Source organism: Stegostoma tigrinum, chromosome 24 (assembly GCF_030684315.1).
Source record: "Stegostoma tigrinum isolate sSteTig4 chromosome 24, sSteTig4.hap1, whole genome shotgun sequence".
Classification (NCBI taxonomy): Eukaryota; Metazoa; Chordata; class Chondrichthyes; order Orectolobiformes; family Stegostomatidae; genus Stegostoma; species Stegostoma tigrinum.
Genome location: NC_081377.1, coordinates 14797029 through 14819843, shown reverse-complemented (window position 1 = coordinate 14819843; position 22815 = coordinate 14797029). Strand labels below are relative to the sequence as shown.

The 22815-nt window shown below is 39.7% G+C and overlaps 1 protein-coding gene across 1 annotated transcript in view; it reads right to left on the bottom strand.

Annotated features, from left to right (window-relative positions):
- Window positions 1–22815, bottom strand: part of csmd2 (CUB and Sushi multiple domains 2) — a 1700996-nt gene that overhangs the window by 911656 nt on the left and 766525 nt on the right. The window lies entirely within an intron of this gene.

The window sequence follows — 22815 nt, the reverse complement described above, 5'->3', positions numbered from 1 at the left end:
TTGATTAAATAAATAGGTTTTGAAATGCACTTTAGAGGAGGAGCGCGAGACAGCAGGAGGAGCAGTATTGTGCAGAAACTTCATACCAAAAGACCTCGGCAACTGAAATGGTGGCCAACAGTGAAGTGGTCAGAATTGGACATGTGCGGAAGAACATAGATTTGAGAAGCTGGTATGGCAAAGCAGTTGAGCAATAAAGATGATATATTCATCTTCAGATTTATCTTTGTAGAAGTGTTGTACCGGACTTGAAACATTAACTCTTTTTCTCTCTCCACAGATGCTGCCAGACCTGCTCAGCTTCTCAAGCATTTTCTGTGTTTGCTTCAAATTTCCATGATCCACACTACTTTATCTTTATTCAGGCTCATCTTATCTGATTAAGTCTACAGGACCCAAGAGTGTAATGTGGAGAACAAGAATGTAAGGATGTATGAAATAGGAGCTACAACCCATTTGGCCTTTTGAATTTGATCCACCATTCAATAAAATTCTGACTGATCTGGTGCTGCAACATATCCCATTATCTCTGTATCCTTCAATTCCCCAAGTACCTAAAAACAATCAAGTTCAGTGTTGAATACATTAAATGACAGTGTCAGCTTTCTGTAGTGAGAACTGCAATAATTCACAACCTTTTGAGTGGAGGCATTTCTCTCCTCAGTCAAAGCTAAAATCAATTCTGTTGTGATCCCTAGTTTCCAAGTAAAACATCCTTCCAGAATCTACTAGTCAGTCTGTTGAAAATTCCTATGTTTCAAATGAATTATCTCAATATTTTCTAATTTTCTTGGAAGGTAGACCTCACATTCTCTGCCTGTTCACATAGAACAATCCTCTCACAACAGGGACTCTTCTAATTAATCTTTATTGCAATCACTCTATATACTGAGGCTAAAATGGCAAAGTACTGTACTCAGATTAAACTCTGCACCTGGGGCAAACAGTTATGGATAATATTTTGTTATCACCAGTCCAGATTATAGTTCTTATTCAAACGTTTTGTTTTAATTTGAATAAAGTTGTAATTTAAATAATCTGTTCGACCTGCTCAAGAAAGGCTGTAGATCTGATATGTTATCCATTAAAATCACAGATTTGTTTCTCACATTCTATAATGAAACCTGGATTGTAAGGGAGCCTGATAAATTGTTACAGTTTGTGGAATTGTTGGTCTTTCTGAGCTACATTTTATCTGCTTGAAAGGTCTGTAGGAGATTATAGCATAAAGTTCAGGATATTGTTTAAATGAATAAAGACTTTAGAACGCTATAGAGCAGAGGGATTTGGGAGTCCTCATACATGAATCACAAAAAGTTGGCATCAAATTTAAGCAAGTAAGAGGTAAGGCAAATAGAATATTGGCCTTTATTTAAAAGGGAATGCAGTGTAAAAGCATGGAGATTTTGCTAAAACTATACGAGGTATTAGTCAGACAACATCTAGAGCACAATGAACAGTTTTTAGCTCCTTATCTAAGAAAAGATGTACTGGCATTGGAGGTGATCCAGAGAAAGTTCGCCAAACTGAAATCGGTATGGAGTTTTGTCCTATGAGGAGAAGTTCTGCAGGCTGGGTCTGGAATCACTGAAATACAGAAGTATGAGAGGCAACCTTATTGCAACATGCAAGATTCTTAGGGGAACTTGACACATTGGATGCAGACCAGTTGTTTCCTCCTTGCTGTTGAATCTAGGAAAGAGAGGGCATAATTTCTGAATAACACATTCCAGTCATACAGCATGGAAACAGGCCCTTCAGTCCACCGTGTCTATGCCAACCAACTCACAACAAAATATATTAATCCCATTTACCAGTACTTGGTCCATAGCCTACCATGCCCTGGCATTTTCACAGCTCAATCAGATGCTTTGTAAATGTAATGAAGGTATCTGCTTCCAACGCCCTCTGAGAGAGTGCATACCATAAGTCTACCACTCTCTGGATCTCAATTTTGTATACCTCAATTAGATTCTCCCTCAGCCTCGTCTGCTCCAAGGAAAATTAATCCAGTCAGTTTCTCCTCGCAACTGAGATTTTTCATCCCAGGCAACATCCAGGTGAATCTCTTTTGCACCTTCTCCAGTGCAATCACATCATTTCATCAGTGGCAACCAGAACTGCACACAATATTCCATCTGTGGCCCAACCAAAGTTTTACGAAGTTGTTACAAGGCTTCTTTGTTCCAATATTCTGTGCTCTAATTAATATAGGTAAGCATCAGCATGCCTTCTTCACCACTCTGTTTACTGTGCTGACACATTTAGGGATCAATGGATTATGCTCCAAAGTCCCTTTGCCCCTCAGTTTTCTTAACCATGCATTGTGTATATCCTTCTCTTCTTTACTTTCCCAAAATATATCAGGTCACATTTCGCAGAATTAAATTCCATCTACCATTGCTCTGACCAACTTGTCAGGAGGCCAACCTCAGACTGTAGCCTGAAACAATCTACCTCACTATCAACAATACGACAATTTTTTGTGTCATTTACAAATCAATTAATTAATTTTCTACATTCACATTCAAGTCATTAATACATGATAAACAGCAAGGGCCCCAGCACTGATCCCTATGATTTAGTAGTGGCCACAGGCTTCAAATCACAAAATCAACCCTCCTCCCTGATCCTTTGCATCCTATTTATAAGCAAAATTTAGATCCAGTTTGCCAACTTGGGTCCCATGGGTCTGACTATTTGGACCAGCCTTCCATGTAGGACCCTTTGAAAGGCCTTACTGAAGTCCATGTAAACCACACAACTGCATTAATCTCATCAATAGGTTTAGTTACATTTTCAAAAAAACTCAATTCAATTAGCCAGACAGGATCTCCTTCCAACAAATGTGTGCTGATTGTCCCTGATCAATGCCTTCCTTTCCAAATGCTGATTTTGCTGTTACTTTTTTTTCCCAATATCAGACATCAGAATAACTGGTTTGTAATTACCTGGCCGATGTCTGCTGCCCTTTTTGGACAAAGGAACCGCATTAGCTGTCCTGCAATCATCAGGTAATTTGTCTATGGCCAGCAAACTATTATATATATCCACCAGGACCCCAACAATCTCCTCCCTTGCTTCCTGTAGTAGCCTGAGATACATCTCATCAGGCCCCGGGAGCTTTCTCACGTTTATGCCCAATAAAACATTTAATACCTCCTCCTTATTAATCATAATATGCTCTAGAAACTCACCATCCCAACTGAAATCTCCAGCTCCAATGTCTTTCTCCCTTGTTAATCCATAAGAGAAATATTTATTTAAGACCTCACCCACGTCCTCTGGCTCCATGCACAGATTGCCCCTATGGTCTCTAATCAGCCCCACTCTTTCCCTGGTAATCATTTTGCTTTTAACATAAAATGCCCATGGGCTTTGCTTCACCTCATCTGCCAAGACAGTATGTGGCCCACTTTGCTCTCCTAATTTCTTTATTAAGTACCCCACTTCCTCTCCACACTCATGAACAGGCCTTTCCTGTTTTCGATGCTTAGTACCCAACGTATGCTTCCTTTTTTTACAATTAAACTCCTGATCTCTCTTGAAATCCAGGATTAATAAGGAGGAATTTCTTCTCTCGGACAATGGTGAATCTGTGGAATTCTTTACTGCAGAGGGCTATTGAGACTATCTTAAGTATTTTCATGGCAGAGATAGATTTTTAAATCAATAAGGGAATCAAAGGTCAGAAGGAAAAGGCGTGAAGGTGAAATTAAGAGATGTCAGATCCGTCATGATCTCATTAATGGCAGAGCAAACTTGATGGACTGAATGGCCTATTTCTGCTCCTGCACCTTACGGTCTTATAGGTTATGACGATATTACAGCATTAGCTGGCCTTTGGTCCACAAACTTCGCTATGGATTTTAGATTTAACTCACAGAAACTACAGACAGTTGTAGTCCAAAAGAATTAGAAATTCAAAACAGTCAAAAAAGCAAGAGTGGAGGGAACTTCCACATTAATTGGTTGCTTTAACATAGACGTCCACCAGGGTTGAGCAAACAGCAACTTTGAATATTGGATTTTACAAAAAAAATTGAAAAGTTTTTAAAAATTGATTCTGAGAGTTGATTTGAACTACTAGATTGGCTGGAAAATTTACAACAGAAAACTTCAAAGGAGTTCATTGGATCAAAGTCACAAGAGCTACAGGCAAGAGAATACCATTTTAAAAAAAAACAAGCTTGTGATCTTTTGAGATCCAGTAGTACTTTAACATGTTAAATAAAACAAAATTGCTGGAAAAACTCAGCAGGCCTGGCAGCATATGTGGAGATAAATAAGAGTTAACATTTTGGATCCAGTGACCCTTCTTCCAGAACTGCTTTAAAATACTGACTGATGTTGATGAATAAATGTGTGGATGAGAAAATGAATGTGTTTCTGGGTAGCGTGAGCAAATGGGTGAGTGGATAGGGTAGTAGGTGGATGAAAGTTCATTGTTGTGCCATCCACTAATTGCCACCATTGTGCATGCACTCTTAACATGCCCAAATCTTCAATCCCTTGTTTGTAATTCATTTTCTCAGAGGAAGACCGACAATACCAATATGTTGTGAAGGCTTCCATTCATTTGCAACCTCAGTTTTTATCAAACAGCTTGAACCATATAGAAATGCCGAATGGGTGAGATACACTTACAATTATGAGTATACATGAGATGTGGATTTCAACAGTATCCAATCATTCATCAGTGAAGGATGACTTCAAGCAACTCAGTTCCTTTGAACAATGTTGCCAAGAATGTTCTTCCTGCGTTTCTTTGACTGATGCAGCAGGATCGGCAGCACAGTGGCTCAATTTTAAGCGTTACCACCTCACAGCGCCAGGGACTCTGGTTCAATTCCACCTTCAGGTGTCTGTCTGTGAGGGAATGCTTGGGTTTCCTCTGGATGCTCAGGTTAAGTGAACATCCACATGTAAGCTACATGGCTGGCCATGGGAAAATGCTGCGTTACAGGATCTGTGTGGGATGCTTTTCAGAAGGTTGGTGTAGACTGGATGGGCTGAAAAGCCTGCTTCTGCACTGTGGGGATTCTATGATTCTATGATGCTGCTCCACTGTGGGATGCTAAAGGTGCTCTTCCATCTGAGGAGCTTTCTGATCATCACAATGTTATGGCTGTCATGGATTCCCAACACCCATCCCATAGCCTCAGTGCATCCTCCACTTATTTGGAACATTAACTTAGACCTTGCCCACATTCCAAACGAACCCATTTCTTTAATTATTCATCTCCCCACTGAACACTCTGAGCATCAGGAATATTGCATCACTGTTACAGGCATCCGACTACGTTGTCCTCCTATCCAAGCCAGAATGGTGGCTGAGAGTCATGAACACCACCCCATCACAATGCCTGTTTCACTGTCACACGTTGCCTTCAACCATTATATGTCCAGTTGCCCCTCTTAACAATTACTATTCCCTCTGCGCCTTAGCCTGCTGCCTCCAAACTTTTGGATGGAGTTCCTCAGCTGCTCCACCACAGCTGGGATACAGGGGTCTGTCATCCACTGGAGCCTGTTAGTCTTCGAGTTTTGGTTGGGCAGCTCTGGGCAATAACACCAAAATAGGAAACAACGCAACTAAAGGAGAACAATATCAGAACTTTCAATAGGCTTCTGTATTTTGCAGTAAGTAGAAAAGTCAGTCAACAATTTATTTGTCTCAGCACTAGATAAGAGGAATTAATAGAATAAAAAGCATATACTTACGATTTTTGCACTTATAATAGTGAAATGATTCTGTTTCCAAGATTCTGTTAAGAAAAGGCAGCTAAATATGGTGATACAATAAATTCAAGAATCAGCTAAATAGATTTCTAGGGAGAATAATGATTATTCAGCCATTATCCTATTGAAATGGTGGAGGAAGCTTCAGGGGCCAAATGGCCTGCTCCTGTTCCTACTTCAAATGGTTTTATTCAGGAAAATGGACAATGGCCATGGGGTGATGGATCTATGACCAAATGAAGATATTTGCTTGGGACAAATCACTTTTTTTCTGACCTGTAGATTATGAATGGCCAAAACAAAAAAAAAGTTCATATTCTGATACTTGCCCCACGTTCCACAGTTCTAGTTTATCTCAACATTGTCTGAGTGAGTTATCTTTTTACAATTTATGCAACTTCCTTTGTAGACGACATGTTAGACCTATTTTAGCCAGTTCATGCTTTTGAATCCACATGAATGCCTGACAAGTAATGGGCAAGTTAAATACCAGCCAACTAAGTAAGAGCATTTGGAAGATAAATAATGCATGGGCAAAGCATCTGAGAATACATCACTTTGTGAGATTTCTCTCAGATCTTTGCAAATGGCTGAACAAAAGCTACTGCATCTCAAACCAACATTATTACAACCAATGGATTTAATTCTGACCAGCTAACAGTCACAAGTCTCCTGAGTGCAGCAACTATAACATTCCTGAGTATATTTGCTAATTTATATCCATATTTAACCTTCCCTTGCAAAATTAATCAGATTAATTGTTTTTGATGGGGATATATTCCACTCGATTCATTTTACTTTAAGACTTGCTTGAGGCATTTCCTTCAAATTCGTGGTAATAACTTAAATCTAATAAACCACTTGGATTCAAATGAGCAGCAATTTAGTGGGAAAAAAATCATATTCTCTTACAATAGGGGGCAAATTTGCATCTTTATGTATTTCAGAATACATTCAAAAAGCATATACTTTTAACCTTTGTACTTATAATAGTGAAATGATTTTGTTTCCAAGATTTTATTAAGAAAATAATTTTAGTTCTGTAAATTTCTTTTTAACACATCTTTTATTATATCAATGCTTCGGAATGCAGAGGCAACATTTTTCAATTTAAGATGATCAAAAGTAGCAATGCTCCAAAAGTTCCCTAATCATGTATTAATTGTTACATCATGATTATAATGCTGCTCTCTTTCTTACTGGTCCGTCAGACTTTTTTTATTGCAACTACAAGTTAAGCTGTTGGCCATTTACAACATATTTGTAGTCCATTGCAGTTATCTCTACCAGACAGATGAGTGGCTTCAGGGTCAATGGCTATATCAGACATGTTCCTCCTGCTCCAAAGATGCAAAGCAATACTCACACCTCTCCTCCTTCAGCTCAGTCCTCCCTGAAAAGTGCAGCAGACCTTGACCATTCTGGACATCAGTCTTGCTGGAGACCAGAACTAAGGGTAGCCCCAATTTCTTAGGAGCCATCTATGGACCATATTTGGAAATACAACTGTCTTTGGGAATGTGACTGGCACAGAATCAAGACATCAGCACAGCGTCCGGGATTCTCAACGTGGATGTTCATTTTAAAAAATCCGTCCAACAGTTACAAATCAACTAAATTTTGGATGAGTGCAATTCCATTCACTTCACAGAGACTTCTGAAAAAGAAACAGGAGCAGAAGGCAGCCATTTGGCCAAGCAATCTGTTATCCCACTCAATGAAATCCTGGCTGATATCTCTACATCCACTTTTGTGCCTTTTATGTAACCTTGGTTTCCTTAATGATGAAAAATCTGTCTCACACAGCCATGAGTATAGAAAACAACACAGCCACTTCAGATCTCTGCAGTAAAGGATTCCTCAGACTGACTGCCCTCTCAAAGAAGAAATTCCTCCTCATCTCTTTCCTGAGGTGACCCTTTGTTCTGAGATTAACCCCCATGATCCGAGGCTCCCTCACAAAGGGAAATAATCGTTCAGCATGTACCTGTCGAGGCCTCTCAAATCTTATAGGTTTCAATAAGGTCACGCCTTATTCTTTAAAGACCGAAAATCGACATGCCAACCTGTTGAGTCTCTTCTCATAAGGGAGTCCTTCCAAAGACAATATCAGCCGACTGAACTAGTCCTGAAGAAGGGTAATATCCAAAATGTTGACCACTCCTTTCCTCTACATGTTGCTTGGCTTGTGTGTTCTTCCAGCCTCCTGTTTGTCTATCAGCCGACTGAACTTTCTCAGAATTCCTCCAGTATCAGTATATTGTACAACAAATAAGGGACTGCTCCTTTCTTCCGGATGCTGCCTGGCTTGCTGTGCTCTTCCAGCCTCCTGTCTATCAGTTGACTGAACTTTCTCTGGAATTCCTCCAATATCAGCACATCATTCCATGGATAAGAGAACCAAAACTGTTATCAGTATTCTAGGTGTGGTCTGACGAGTGCATTGGAAAGTTTGTTTTTAGCCAGACTGTGGTTTGTGATGCAGTATGATGCCAACAGTGTTCAATTCCTGCACCAGCTGGGGTTATGAGGAAGGATTCCCCTTCTCAACCTTATTCCTTGCCTGAGGTGTGGTGACCTTCAGGTTAAACCACCACCAGTTGCATCTCTCTCGAATGGGAGAGCAACCTTGTGATCTGGCAAATCTGTGTCATCTTCCAAATAGCTTTAGCATAACTTCCCTATTTTTGTATTCCATTCCCTTTGACACAAAGGTCTGCATTCTGTTTGCATTCACGATTCTAACCTGTGTAAATCCCTCTGTAAACTATTTGTATCCTCAACACTTGCTTTCCTACCTATGTTTGTGTCATCTGCAAACTTGATAATAGTATATTCATTTTCCTCATCCATAAGACCATAAGACCATAAGACATAGGAGTGGAAGTAAGGCCATTCGGCCCATCAAGTCCACTCCGCCATTTAAATCATGGCTGATGGGCATTTCAACTCCACTTCCCTGCACTCTCCCCGTAGCCCTTGTTTCCTTCCGAGATCAAAAATTTGTCGATCTCTGCCTTGAAGGCATCCAATGTCCCGGCCTCCACTGCACTCTGTGGCAATGAATTCCACAAGCCCACCAATTTCTGGCTGAAGAAATGTCATCTCATTTCAGTTTTAAATTTCCCCCCTTTAATTTTAAGGCTGTGCCCACGGGTCCTAATCTCCCCGCCAAACGGAAACAACTTCCTAGCGTCCACCCCTTCTAAACCATACATTATTTTGTAAGTTTCTATTAGATCGCCCCTCAACCTTCTCAACTCTAATGAGTACAATCCCAGGATCCTTAACCGTTCATCATATGTTAAACCTACCATTCCAGGGATCATCCGTGTGAATCTCTGCTGGACACGCTCCAGGGCTAGTATGTTCTTCCAAGTCATAAATGTGCACTGAAAACGAAATGGGCCACTAATCACGCTCCACTAATTTTAGACTCCTATCCTAAAAATACGCTACTTATCCCAACTGTGTTCATTATTAGCTACCAATTCTCTACACGCGCTAACACCCATATTCTCAACACCATGAGCTTTTTCTTATTGGAGATATTTGAGCCGAGATCCTTCCTGATGAAGGGTCAAGGCAGGAAACTTTGGCTACCCTGTCCCTCTGTAACGACAGATTTATCTTATTAAACAGCCTTAAGTATGCTATCTTATCAACCCCCTTAGACCTAAACACAAACCAAAGACATTAACTTTTACTTTAAAAGCTGTAAATACTTACCAATCAGCTGCATTCCCTAAACATGCATCACAATGTTGTTAGCGACATCAGACTGGTCTCACTGCAGATGGGGCTCTTGATCCACTTTTTTTTATCCTCTCCTGTTCACTTCACATTCTGGAGACTTTACGTCATGCAGAAAATCTGACATAAATCACCTCTGTCCCCACTTGCTCTGTACTGAATTCTCACTATGAATCAGATTCCAAGATATACTCATCGAGCCACTGCCTTGCTCCTTCACGCAGACTGCACTCCACACTGCAGCTATTAACCTAAACTTTTGCTGGGTTAGCCAAAATGAAAGTAGAAGATTTGAAACTAGAATGAAGTTAGAAGGAGAAAATAAATGAAGCATGATGATGACCTAATAATTAGGAAGAGGTCACAGCTTTTGAACTTGTGTGTGTTCAGCTCAAACGATGCGCATGCTTGTTTGCACAGGTACTGGAACTCAAACTGTTATGGGCTCAACTGTCACAGTAACTGGAAAAGCTAATGTTTTGTTTTAAACAGACTCACAGAATCATAGAATCTCTGCAGTACTGACACAGGACACTTGACACATCAAGTCCACACGGACACTCCAAAAAAGCATCCCCCCAGACGCAAACTCCCAACTCTATCCCTGTCATCCTGCATTTCCCATGTCCAATCCATCTAACTCGCACATTCCTGCACACAACTGGCAATTTAGCATGGCCAATCCAGCTACATATTTGCACATATTTGGTCTGTGGGAGGAAACAAACAGAGACACAGGTGGGAATGTGCAATAACTAAATAGGTCCCATTTAACTTGGGCAGAAAGACCTTAGACAGTGGTCTTTCCCCACTGTGTCTTGGTGGCAGCTGCCCCAAGCTTTAGTGCGCCCCTCAGCACGAAGTCCTGGACCTTGGATTGTGTCAGGCTGCAACACCTGGTTGAGGTCAACTCCTTGTTCTGGAAGTCCAACAAGTTTCAGGCAGACCAAAGAGCATTCTTCACCAAGTTGATGGTCCTCCAAGTGCAGTTGATGTTCGTCTTGGTGTGCATTCCAGGGAAGAGACCATAGAGCGTAGGGTCCTGTGTCGTGTAGCTGTTCTGGACAAACCTTGACATAAACCACTGACTCTCTCTCCAGATTTCCTTTGCAAAGGCACATTGCAGAAGGAGATGTGAGACAGTCTCTAACCAACCTTCCCACCCTGCATCATGGGCAGAGTGCGGCGGTGCAGAAAATTTGGGCACACATTAGGATCTCACAGGTGCTGCCCTTCTCATCACCAGCCAAGTGATGTCTTGGCACTTATTGGAAAGTCTTGTGATGAGGCGTTTTGCCAAATTACTTTGACAGTCTACTCAGGGAACCACCCAGCAGGACCACCCTCCTTTTCCCTCAGAGTCTCAAGGACACTACACTCTGACCATTTCTTGATGGACTCAGGTCAAAGGTGTTTTTCAGGTGATATGGAATGGTCCAACTACTTGGAGCTTTCTGTAGCAACAAGGACAGACTCATCCTTCCTTCATCAGGGACAGATAGAATCTCAGTACATAGCAATGCTTGGCATTTACTTACTGATGGTCTGTGCACAGATTGACACAATCACAGACAAAGGTGGCCATCACGATTAGGGCAGTGTTGGGTATGTTCATCCCTCCCTTATCCAGAGTTTTTTGCACAGTATCCCTGCAGACACCGTCCATCTTAGGCTTCCAGATGACGTAGGAGATAGCTCAGGTACCTTTAATGGTGCAGGTTCAGGGAATGGGCCAGACATGCACCATGTACAACAACAGTGAGAGTGCCTCACATCTGATGATCAGCTTTTGACCCACAATAGAGAGGGCGCGGTGCTCCCGAAAGCTCGTTTTCTGCCTTCCGTTGGAGATGGGCCCCTCGGGTTTTTGCGCACGCCACAGCTCCTTTGAACCATATTCCAAGCATCTTTATGTAACCTGTCCTGATGGTGAATGGAATAAAGGACCAGGGAGACAAGTTCCTGAAGAGCATGGCCTCGCTCTTGCCTAGATTGACCTTGGCTTCCAAACCTAATTTGAACCTGTCACAGATGCTCATGAGTCTCCACATTGACCACAGATCCAAGCTGAAAATGATGACACGTAATTATGGCCTCTAACAAGGCAAAATGCCTTTGGTTTGTGTGTTGGGTAGAGTCAAACTCCAATGTCTGTTTGTTTCTCCAGATGCTACTGTACAGAAGGAAACTACTTTAGTGGCAATGTATATAAAGATGCTTCTGTGAATAAAGTATATTTTTGAAATTAAAATTGTACAGGGTGGAACAAAAACAAAGTTGCTGGAACCTCAGCAGGTCTGGCAGCATCTTTGAAGAAGAAAATCAGAGTTAAAGCTTTGGGTCAGAACTGAGGAAGGATCACCTGATTTTTTTCTTCATAGTTGCTGCCAGACCTGCTGATCTTCCAGCAACTTCCTTTTTGTTCCTGAATTACAGCATCCCCAGTGCTTTCAGTTTTTATTGCACAGGGTGGCTTTGATCCAGAGGCATCTACTGCCTGGAATAGTCACGCCTCTCAGGCTCCTGATGGACTCAACAAAAGGTTCCAGATACTGCCAGACCTGTTCGGCTTTACCAGCAATTTCTAATTTTGTACCACCCTGTACAATTTTTAATTTACAACACATCAACAAGCCAAGAGACTGAGGGAAAACCTTCCTAACTCCAGATCTGATCAGAAAGCTTTCTGATTCCCACCCATTGATTGAATCTGCACTAACAGATTCAGATGTAGAGCAGTCAGATCCATTTGCAGATCCCCTCCCCAGAACTCGTTTTGAAGGGCATGTCCCATATGTAGGTGTGTGATATCCTGTCAAAGGCCTTCTTCTGGTCCAGGCTGATAGATGGACACCAATCAATCTCCCCGGTCCTGCATTTGGTGATCATATCTCTGACGAAAGCGAGGGTCTCAAAGATTTCTTTGGTACAGCACAGGTTTGATCAGGGTGATTCACCGATCCCACAGCAGAACTGACCCAGTTGGTGATGACCTTAGACAGGATTTTGTATCCACATTTAACACTGCTATTGGTCACCAACTTCTAATTTCCTCCTCTCCCCCTTCCACATGCAGATTGGTCACCTGGTGGTTGACTATGTGGGCAGCAGATTGAGAAGTGCTGGAGTCTCTAGAAGGAGAGGGAGCAAACAAATCATCACCAACAATGCCCATGCCACTTGCTTCACATGAATGAACATGTTGTTCCAAAAGATTACGGATATCAATAACAACCTTCCACAAACTTCTCAGCTTTTTGAGTAACTGTGGCTCAATTGAATTAAGAAAGCTGATCTGCTGACTAAATACCTTGCACTGGAATTAACACCTCCATCTGGCTGAAACATCTGTGTCTATCCCTTTTCACATGTGTCAGGGGAGAAGGTTTCTGGTGTTACTGATATCGCTGCTATTCATTCCTCATCAGAGGCCCATGGCAGTGCTACATGAACTACTCCCACTGGTAACTGAGAGCCATGAGGTGCAGATAGCTTCCAAGTGGTTGGAAATCATCTTTACAACAGTGAAAACGCATTCTCAGAAAAGATAGTTCAATCTTTTCATTTAGATAAGGAAGCAACTAAGCTGTTTCAGTGCTTAAAAGCTTCCTAACCACACTGAACAGTCATTCCCCTGTGCTCTGGCTGTGCTGAGCCGGTGAGTTTCCACACAGCTTGGAAAACCCAACAGTTAAAACGGCAGTGCTAGGTTTTATGGACCAGATCAAACCTACTCAGAATATATTGAGGTAGTCTAGACCTTAGCATTTTCTAATTTTAAAGGCAATTGTCAACGTAATTCAATTGGTCAACCAACTAGACTTGAAGCAAAACACACTTTATTCAAAAACTAGAGTTAAAATACAACAAAAGAAAGAAGAAATTTGAATGACCTAAGGAAAACTTAACAGAAAAGTAGAATCTGTTACTACTAAACAACAATGGTTCCAATATAGTAACACACTCTTGACATAAGGCAAATTCTGAAAAATAGACACAGTCTCATTGGGAATTCTCCAGACCAAGGCAGAGGAAAAACATCAAGAGTAAACTCTGAAAACTACTGAAAATTTAAAGCTAAAAACTTCTGGCTATGGGAGCTTGGTACAACACAGGTCTGTACCCATTCAGTCTGCTTCTATTGTTCCGACTTTAGGGAAGAAAACACACAAGGCCTTTTCAGCTGCTTACTTTATTGGCTTTTAGTAGACCGACTGACAGCTGTGTCTCATCATTTCCTTATTAAAAAAAAGAAAAATTACACCTATTAAAGCTATAGTATTGCCACATGAGCTAAAGTCTGAATTAATTATCTCTTTACATATCTAAAGAGGTACCAACTGTTGAATACAGACCCCATTGCCACTCAGAATTTTGTTCACCATATTTTTATTGTTGAACCATTAAATTTAGGCAACACATTAGTAATATTCAAACATATTACAAAAAGATAAAGCTAAAATGAGAAGACAAAGCAGGCATAGATATAATTAGTTTCCATAATACAATTTACAAAAAAGCCTAGGATAGTGTACTGACACTTATAATAAATACAGTACAGAACTTGGTTGATTAAAGTCAAGATGATGAAATTATAAACTGAATCAAAATTGATTGAATTGGACTTCTGTTAAATATTTGTCTCTGTTTACAACCAATATAAAGTTATGTTTATTAAAGTTCTGGAGCGTAATCGTGCAAATTAACGGATATTGTTCTGAGGGTAGTTCAGATGAAGTACGGACTTGAAACATTAAATCTGTTTCTCTCTCCATAGCTGCTATTAGGCCTGGTGAGTTTCTCCAGCATTTTCTGTGTTTCTTTTTCAGCTTTGCAAAATCTGCAATATTTTTATTTGTTCTGAATTGAGGTTAAGATTCCTTAGAAACACATATTTTACTTAATTATTGTATTAAAGTTTCTGTGCTGTATGACTCTATGAAAACATATGTTTATTTGATATGTTGCAACATAATTTTTTGATTTGATTTGTGTTGATATCATACTTGAAAAATAACATTTTGTGTATCTTTGTAAAACACACATAACTGACAGGAAGGCCCATGAAATGAAAATTGCTGATTGAAGACTTTATCCATGTTCAGAAAGTGTTAGCATTTCGGTGTGCATGGTGAGAACATAAGAACTGGAAGCAGGAGTAAGCAGTTCAGACCCTCAAGCCTGATCTAACCTTACCCTCAACTCCACTTTTCTGCCTGGTCCCCATCATTTGTAACTAATTAAAAATGTGTCTACACCTTCCTTGAGTTTATTCAATGAGCCACCACATTCTGGGGTGGTGAATTCCACACATTCACATCACTTTGGGCGAAATACTTACTTCCCATCTTTGATTTAAATCTGCTATCCCTTATCCTTAGTCTGTGACCCATTGTTCTAGACTGCCTCACAACAGGAAACATTTACTCTACATTTACTTTATCAATCTACTTTAGCATCTTACACACTTCAATTAGATTCTAAGACATTTCCGTGAAAAGTTTTAAAATAGATTTTATTTTTATAAACAAAGACAAAACACAAATTTCAGAATCAGAAATGAAGGAAAGTGGATGGAATTATATAAATGAACAACCTGTATCCAGAAGGACAAAGATTGACTTCTGATCATAAGGAGCTCATTCAAAATGTTCCATTGCTCTTTCAAACTCATCAGAAGATGTCATGAATTTTCCATAGTTGTTACTTCACAACACCAGCTAAGTTAAAAGTGCACTCGGAAAACAGATGTTGTTAACTTGATACAGTAGAGAAAGAGAAAAAACACAGCTTTAAAACCTGATGTGAATATTTGAAATCATTTAATCCTTCTCATGGAATTATCCAATCAACATATATAATGGCAAGTCTATGTTCCCCTTAACAGTCAGCAAGCAACTGGAGAGCTTTGAATATTTGAGTTGTTAGACTGACACAGACTGTAATTGTTGAATTATTCTGATGAGGCATTGATGGTGATAAATTTAATATGCACGTTTGCAATTATTTAATTTTTTTAAAAGCTGACACCAGTAGGGTGCAAACCAAACCAAACAACTTACAATCTTGTAGATACTGAATGGTTTATTCTTGAGTCATCATTAAGAGCGTACCTTGTCTGCATTCATTTTCATCTCGGTGACATTATTGTTCCCGACTGGCATTTAAATTCCACTGTTTCCACCACTGAGTGACAAAAGTAATTTGAAAACAAATGCATATTTAAATGTTATTACTGAACCCTCTGGGATACTGAGCACAGACTGGACTGAAACATATCTCATACAAACTTACCGCTTGTATTGTTCAATAGCTACCAGGGAAAGCCAATGATGGTCTGGAAATATATTTATGTAAGACTAAGAGAACTGAAGGTTGATTACTTCTGAACTATCTTTAAACCCTTAAAGTAATTTATGCTATCTGTTCCAAAATCCAATGTTTCCTCACGCGTTCATAACAATAAGAGGTCTACTGATGTTACTGTGTTATAACACAGGTGAAATGTTATCATAAAATCCAGGGCACGTGGCCTTTTGTAAACTACACAATAAATTAATTATGTTGTCATATATTAACTCTTATCAATGTAATTAATTGTTATTTTTCATATATTTTTAATCTTATCAATCATCTGGTGAAATTCCAGGCCAGTTCTCACCCACAGTGCACTATAAGACTGCTAAGGGTATAATAAAAAAGTAATCCAAACTGTTAATTATTATCATAATTAAAGTGTCACAGTAGGACAAAGGAACAAGTTTCAACTGTGCAGCAGGACTTATTGGACAGATATTAGCTGGTTTTACTTCACAGCGATTAGCAGGTGGAATAATTCTCCAGACAATGAAGGAGGCAAATACCTCGGAATTGTTTTTGAAATAATCAGAGGCTACAATTAAATAGGAGGGTTTTAAGAGTGGCTGCGCTGTTTTCCCAACTCATAATTATCTTGTGATCATTTGTCCTGAGAGCTTAAAAGCTTTAATAATGGAAATCGAAGGGTAACAATCCAGCAGGAAAAAATGGTACATGCTGATCTGACTTATTTCAAAATCGAGCTACATTCTGACCCATTCATTCATTTCTATGTTTTAATTTGTTTTTATTTTTTTTTCCTTCCAATATCCTACTGGAAAAGCTAACATTTCTATTTTCAGAGAACAAGCAATACTAATTTTTTCCCACAAATCCTGAGGACACAACTGTCTTACAAGCTGCTGGATGCAAATTAGATGCAAAGGACCCAACCACACACCAAATGGAAAAGGTAAAATAAATCTGCACTGGAACACAATCATATCAATGCTTTCTAGAGTTTGTGCAAGAGGCAACTCACAGAGACCAATGGTACTACTGTTGATTCAGAAAGGTTGATTTGTGGTATGAACATATCAAACGGAACAAACTGGTTCTCAAAAACTGCCAGGCATAGTACTGATAAATTTTGAAGGGGGAAACAAAAGGCTACAGCTTGTCTGTGAGAAACTCAAACCTATTACTGATCTAGAGGATATCTCTAAAGTCCGTACACTCAGGGCATCATTCGATTGTTAGATGTCGCTGCGTATCCACATGTTTTGAAACAAGATTGGCAAAAATGTTCTTGATTGGATGAACTTTCAACTCTGTTGGATGCATCAAATTCCTTCAGATATGACCATCTTTCCTCTAATAATGTACACAGCAGTCATTACAGAAATGTTGCCACAGATAAAGTTGCTCTGGGCGTCTGTGTGGACTTGTTGGGCCAAAGGGCCTGTTTCCACACTGTAGGGATTCTCTGATAAGGTATCCAGCAAAGACACTGCAGAGATAATTGGGGAATACTGAGGGTTGAAGAAAATGCAGAGGAGATGATGCCCTCAAATCATTCATTTCACTGGACAGCCGTTTTCTTTCAGTCTCTCCGACTTAATTCAAAACAGTCAAAGCAACTAGCATTTAAATGGAACTTTTAACATTGCAAAGCTCAAAGTAGTAATTACAAGCCTTGCCAGTAATGGCATTTTTGAGAATGAGCCAGAGGGAAATTTTAAAAAAAGGAGAGATACAGCATTTAAGGAGTGGCTTGAAAAGAGGAAAGTACAGGAATTCCAACCATAAATCACAACCCCCTCCACACCCCACAACTGGGGACATGGGACAAACCTTTGATGTTGCAAAGTCCAGTGCCCATAGCTAATAGGCCACTTTGGTTGTGTTACGATTCCCGAGCATGCTCTGCAGATTCTGACTAGTTAGTATGTGATTTGAGAGAATCAGTCTCCATTTTGGTGTCTCGAATTTTATCCATAGATAATCACCATGCAATCTCCTTTTGCAGTGGAATATTTCTGTGATTCTGTGCTACTGTGAGAAGAATGAAACAAGTAGAAAGAAGGCAACATGCCTCTTGTACGAGTTCCTCTATTTCACACTGCTGCCTGAATTCTAACTGCCTGCTGCATGGTGGCACAAGTGTTTAATCTATTGTGCACTCATACGCAAAGAATACAACTGTATTCTGAGGGATTGTCAGAAAGATATTCACGCCGTAGAGTTAATTAGTATATAAAAACCACTAAAGAGAAAATGGTCCCAACAGCGCCTCACATTTGTCCTCACAAATGCCTAACTCCTCACCCATAAAACTCTCTGCATGTCCTTCAAACAGTCTCACAACAATGTATTCACATTAATTCAAAACTTCAGAAATGGTATCATAATGGGAAAAGATTGGGAAGCACTGCAATACAGCCATTGTTGAGGAATCCAATATTTCTTCCACAATGCATTATTGCTGCATTCAGCCTACACTGTAACATCTGACAAACTAATGCCAATTTAATATTCCTGATGTTCAACCCAATTCTGGAAGAATAGACAAAATTTTGACCTGTGTTTACAAACAAATTGCAACACGTTGTATACAACAGTGATTGCAATTCAATCGGGAAGGGGAAATGGATAACAGTGCATAAACCATTACAATTATAACTAACCTAAGATTGCAACTTTTATATCTCTTCAAGATGTGCCCTGTTCTTTGAAAACTAATTGCATATAGGGCTCACCTTCGAGCAGGCTCTTGTCCCGATTTGAGAGACTGTCAAAGTCACCTTTGCATAAAAATGCTCAAAGTCAAAGATTAACAGCAATGCCATCAAACTTTAAAAGATTACTTACAGATGACAAGAGGAAAATCTTATAATTAAGAATGATACAAGGTCTGAAAGTACATCAGCCAGCAGGAAGATTAATGAGACAGTTGCTCTTCTCTCCTCAGAAACCTGAGAAATAATCTGATTGAGGTCTTTAAAATTATGAAGAGATCAGTGGGTGGATGTAGAGAACTTTCGATGTGGGCAACCAAAAATTAGGGATGAGAAATCAAAGACAGTCACTAATAAATCCAACTGGAAATCAGCAGAAGCTTCAAACACCATCACATGGAGTGGTTAATGCCAATTGTACAGCAAAGATATTTAAGGGTAACCTAACTGTGGAGATGGGATAAAAAGCAAGAGAGGAAATGTTGAAAAGCAGTAAGGCAGCAGATAGCTCATGTGGGGGATAAACACCAGTTCTGTGCTGTAAATTCTGTATGAGTCTATATAGTTCCTGTATTGCCAGCTAACATCTTGTCAACATCTGTGGTTTTCTTTATTTCACTGGCTGAATCCTTTACATGAAAGAAATCCATTACCTTGCTCTCAGATCAGTTTAGCCCTATGTACCAAACATAAAGCAGAATTAAAATGAGGTGGTTTATTGCATTGTAAGAACCTTACTGTGTGATCACTTTACACAGCTGCACCTCACAGGACAACAATATGAGCTGTGCGTAAAGTGCCACAGTGCTTTAATTTCTGTGACACTACTTAATGGAAAAAATTGTTACAGACATCATCAGCCAGCCTAACTCTGAAAAAGCACTTAATAGCACATCCACACCGTACACTGAAGGAAGACTCCATTTTCAGACAAGCTTTTGGAAGTCAAATACTGCTTTCATTGAAAATGAACAAAATCCGGAAGCTTTTTATGAAAATTGCCTGTCTCGATCAGTTAACATGTTGGCAACATTATGGAGCACCAATATACATCTTTCCATATATTTATTCCTAATGTGAGGTGGGATATAATGAGTGAAGAGAAACCCTCTTCTTACGGCAAACTAATTCTGAGCAATGTTCAGTAAATGATGGAGAACACATTCATCTACCCATGGCTTGGTGGAAAGAGCATTGCAAGAGTAGAAAGAGTACATTTTTGTTCTCACCACCTGATCAAGCTGATCTTTTCCTCCATTGTTGAACCCAGAATTTTTATCCATTTTGGCATTTATTAGGAACTCTTTCTCCCCATAAGGCTTGGACTATTGAGCTAAATGAAACTGTGTAGATAGGGTGTAATCAACAGATTTTTGCTCAATAAGCATGTGAAGCAAATTGCAGAAGTGGTAGAGAGGTTCAAATTAACAATGATCTAGTATTAAAGGTTGAACAGGGGTTGAAGGGACTGAAAGGTCCATTGCTGTTTCGTTTGTGAGAGTCCAATCAGAATGAAAAACAGTACAGGTGGGGGTCATTTCACCAGAAACAAGTAACAAATGAACCAATTGAAATCCTTCATATGATATTCAAGGTTAACAGAGAAGTCATTGTGGAAGACGCAAAAACAGGGGCCAGACTTATAAGATAATCATTAACAATTCTCATAAAATCCACTGTGATTTCAATCTCCATTTCATCATTCTCTTCTAAGTTCACCTACCATTCTACTCTCCCTTTATCTCTGCTCTCACATTATCTCCCCTTTGATTGTGTCTTCTCTCATGGTCTCTCAAATCTCACTGTCAATCACAGATAAAACCATCTCTGATCACCTTCTTAAATTGCTATCAACTCTCACTTTCCATCCCTCTCCCAACCCTACCTCCTTCTTTGTGTGCTCCTCAGGGCAAGAAAGAAACATTTTGCCAAGTCACTTACAATTCATTTTCAAATCCCCAAATATTTTGCCTTCACACTTCCCTCACCTTTCACTAATCCATCCTTAATCCTCATTGAACCGAGAATTTCTGCAACTACTGATATCCTGAATCACATTTGTAATATTTTGTAATTAAGATTGAGGGTTCATGTTCCGTTGCCTCTGCCATTTCACTTCCTTTCCCTCACCAATTGGTCAACTTCCAGAAGATTCGTCTCTGACCTACCTTTGGACTCTCATTTGCTTTCTTTTTCCTATTATGTCTGCCCTCTAGCCAGCTTAGTTCACCTTGCTCTTGAACCAAACTTCCAGATCCCTTGACCCCAGTCTGACCTAACTTTTTTTACTGATCTGCATGTTACCTGATGTTGCTAGCAGTTCCCTCTCTCAGTTTCTGTGTCTTTCTCTCCTTCAACTCTCCTCCTGCCAAATCACACAGCTCTGGCTGTTCTGTTCTTGCAAACTACCCACCCCATTTCAAACACCCTTTCCTCTCATTGAACACGTTATCCCCTTCCAATTCCTGGCTCAGATTTCCTGCAACACCACACTTGAATCCATCCAATAAAGTTTCTGCAAATACCACAGCACCAAAACGCTCTCACCAAAGCCACCAATGGCCTTCTCTCTGGTGAACTGTCCATGTTTGGCCTTTCAAATTGTCTGTGGCCTTTGACCACCAGCCTCCAACAATACCTCTTTGCTAATCAGCTTGGTGGAACTGCATTCACCTGTTTCCATTCTTACCTGTATAGTTGTCAGCAGAGAATCATCGCCAACAGTTGCTTTCCTTACTCTAAAATTGTTAATTTTGGAATCCTTCTAGGATCTATTCAGAGAATATTCATTTTCTTATATAACAGCTGCTACTCTGCAAAATCATAAGAAAAATCAGACAACATCCAGCTCTACTTTGCCATCACCTTTCTCAGCCTTTCCCCAAGCTTCTGGTTTGCTATAGTGCATATTCAACATCCAGCAATGGATTAGCAGAACTTTTCTCCAAATAAATACTAGGAAGACAAAAGCATTTACTTTCATCCCCACCAGAAACCTCATTCCTTAAACATCAGATCCAGCTTCCTCCTTGGTAACTGTAAGAAGCTAAGGCAGACCACATGTAATCTTGGTATCATCATAGCTTTGGACTAGATGTCCACTTCAGCACTAAGACCATCATAACATCACCCAACCACACCCTCACCTCAGCTGAACTACTGCTGAAACAGCAACTTATCCAAGCCTCTGTCATTTTCAAACCTGATTATTCCAATGTTGTACTGACTGATTTCACATCTTCCATTCTGCATAAACCTGATCCAATCCAAAACTTTGCCATCTCCTTCTTAAATTGCACCATGGCCTTTTCTCTTGCCACCTTTGTGCTTGGTGAACTATATTTGGCTCCTGATCCATGAATGCCTGAATCTCAACTTTTTACTCCTTACTTTCAAACATTTCTATGCTCTGTACCCTTCTCTGAACCTGCAATCCTCCAAGGTTGCAGTCGTGTTAGTAGGTAAAAGATGCACAATCAAAAGCTGAAATTGACTTCTGGAGGTGACAGTTAGCAACATATCGTTAGTTTTATGTATAAACAAAAAAAAATCACCAAAAAGGGACAGACAAAATATTATCTTAATGTTCCTTCTCAGGATGTGGTTATAACTTGCAAAGTCAGTGTTTATTGCCCACCTCTCATACAACAGCGTGGACTGTAATCCCACTTCAAGGAGCATGTTGTTGTCAATCTGAAGTCATGCAAAACTCTGAGATAACAAGGTGTAGAGCTGGATGAACACAGCAGGCCAAGCAGCATCATAGGAGCAGGAAAAAATTAAATTTCAGTCTAAAGCAAAACAGAATTGAACTTTTCAAACTGCCATGGTGAGTTTTGATTAGTGGTTATATCCTTAGTGTCAACAGCAAAATGCAATCTCTATCAGAAATAATAAGTATAACTTTTGAATCAAGATGTCTTATTTATGTGTTATTATCTCAAATAGTCAGACTAGTTTCAGTTACAATATTATCTAAAGGCAATGGAGCTGGTTTCAAATGAAAAATAAACATATTAACTTTAGATCACCAGAGCACATTCATATTATGTGAAAAAAAGTCACAATGCGGTTAATAATAGAGTATGTTCACAGATAATGGCCCAGTTCTGAGTGAGAGATAGTCTAAACAGCGAAAGATTCATGTTTAGCTCTAAGAAGAGTCGAAGGAGCAAACTACATGGGCTTGCAGGTGAAATTTAGATCGCACATGGTAAAGTTTCTTTCTCATGAAATTATCTTGGTACAATGCAGAATGAATCCAACATCAATACTAGCCTTGAGG